This window comes from Haemaphysalis longicornis, unplaced genomic scaffold, assembly GCF_048455015.1.
Source record: "Haemaphysalis longicornis isolate Haplotype H1 unplaced genomic scaffold, Haemaphysalis longicornis Haplotype H1 scaffold_2, whole genome shotgun sequence".
Classification (NCBI taxonomy): domain Eukaryota; kingdom Metazoa; phylum Arthropoda; class Arachnida; order Ixodida; family Ixodidae; genus Haemaphysalis; species Haemaphysalis longicornis.
In genome coordinates, this window is record NW_027526295.1 from 37,423,756 (window position 1) to 37,426,238 (window position 2,483).

The following is a 2,483-nucleotide window of genomic DNA, read 5'->3' on the forward strand; positions in this document are numbered from 1 at the left end:
AAGCTTTCTGTCAGTCCATTTGTCTGCGTATGGTAAGCTGTCGATTTTCGGTGGGAAGTACCTGTGAGGTTCATGACGGCGCGCACCAAATCTGCGTTGAATGCGGTTCCCCTTGTCTGTAATCACAATTGCTGGAGCTTCATGGCGCAAAACAATGTTTTCGATGAAAAAGTGGGCCACGTCGAGAGCTGTGCAACGCTGGAGGCCTTTCGTTTCGGCGTATCGTGTACGGTAGTCGGTGTCGAGAAGTATCCACTTGTTGCCGGCATAAGACGTAGGAAAGGGGCCTAAGAAGTCAATGCAGATTTGTTGAAACGGGGTTTCGGGTATTTGGACAGGTTGAAGTAAACCGACTGGGCGTCCCGGTGGTGTTTTAGGTCGCTGACAGTCACGGCAGGTACGGATGTATTGCTTCACTGTCGAAGGAAGTTTGGGCCAGTAGTAGCCCTGTTTAATTCGGGACATCGTACGTGCATAACCTAAGTGACCAGCGGTTGGGTCGTCGTGGCAGGCCTGTAGTATTTCTTGTCTAAGGCTCGCGGGAATAACGAGAAGAAAGTCTCTTCAATTCGGGGCGAAGTTTCGCTTGTAGAGGATGTTGTATCTTAAAGAAAAAGACTGGAGCCCACGTATGAACAGCCTTGGCTTGTGCGGAGTTCGTCCTTCCAGAAAATCTACAAGTGGCTGCAACTCAACGTCTTCCCTTTGCTGATCGGACAAAGTTCTGGCGCCGATGGCACCGAGAAACGCCGCGTCGTCATCGTCTTCCGGTACAGGGCATTCGACTGGAGCTCGAGACAGGCAGTCGGCGTCAGAATGTTGTTTCCCTGACTTAAAGACAACCGTCAAATCAAATTCCTGAAGTCGAAGGCTCCAGCGGGCGAGGCGACCCGTAGGATTTTTCTAACTGGCCAACCAACAAAGGGAGTGGTGGTCGCTAACAACTCGAAATGGGCGACCGTAGAGGTACGGCCGGAATTTCAAGACCGCCCACACAACAGCCAGGCATTCCTTGTCTGTAGCTGAATAGTTAGACACCGCGCGGGACAGTGTTCGGCTTGCGTAAGCAACAACTCTCTCCGCGCTGTCTTGCCACTGAAGCAGCACTGCCCCAAGGCTAACGTTGCTGGTGTCTGTATGGATTGTGGTGGCCGCATCTTCATCGAAATGGGCGAGCACAGGAGGCACTTGTAAGCGACGCCGCAGGCTCTCGAAAGCAGCCTGCTGCTCAGTGGTCCAAACGAAGGCGACGTCATTGCGGGTGAGGCTTGTTAGCGGAGCCGCGATGTGGGAAAAGTTTGGGATGAAGCGCCGGTAATAGCATAGGCCTAAAAATCGCCGTACGGCCTTTTTGTCGGCAGGTGTCGTGAAGTTGGACACGTCGGATACTTTATCAGGATTGGGCTTGATGGCGGCGTGGCTGACAACGTGGCCCAAGAAGCGTAGTTCTTGGTACCCGAAATGACACTTTTCCGCTTTAACTGTGAGACCAGCTGCTCTTACGGCGCGAAGTACACAGGATAGTCTTTAAAAGTGCTCTGCAAAGGTTGACGAGAAGACGATAACGTCGTTAAGGTATACTACACACGTCTGCCACATGAGACCGGAAAGAACAGTGTCCATCATTCGTTGGAATGTTGCCAGTGCCGAACACAAGCCGAAAGGGAGCACTTTAAATGCATAAAGTCCATCTGGCGTTATGAAGGCTGTATTCTCGCAGTCGCGCTCATCTACCTCGATCTGCCAGTACCCGCTCTTTAGATCCATCGACGAAAAGTAACGGGCATGACGAAGCCTGTCGAGGGAGTCATCGATCCGGGGTAATCGGTACACGTCCTTCTTTGTCGCTTGATTGAGATTTCTGTAATCAACGCAAAATCGCAATGTGCCATTCTTCTTTTTGACCAGAACGACGGGTGATGCCCACGAACTTCGAGAAGGCTGGATGACATCGTCGCGCAACATCTGCTCCACTTGGCTGCGAATTGCGTCCCGTTCCTTCGCAGCGGCACGATCGGGGGTTTGACGAAGTGGCCTCACATTATCATCAACAATGATGCGATGTTTTGTAAGCGGAGTTTGACGCACGTCAGATGTCGAAGAGAAACAGTCCTTGAAGGTCGTCCGCAGTGCGCGGAGAGCTTGTTGTTCACTGATAGGCAAGCCGGAGTTCACATCGATGATGGCATTGGAGCTGGTTTCACCAGGTGCGGCGCCTTGTAACGCAAAGCAGTCTTCGCCATTAGCTATGTCTTCGAAATAGGCAACTGTCGTGCCTTTCGCGACATGTTGGCATTCACTGCTGAAGGTAGTAAGCAGCAAAGCTGCATGGCCGTCGGTTACATGCAACACGCCTCGAGAAACTGCGATGCCATGACGTAACAAAAGTTCATCGATTCGCTCTGGTATGCGTCAACAGTGCTAAACATGTTGCAGTGAACTGAAACTAGTATGCAGGACCGCGGTGGTATGTTCACGTCCAC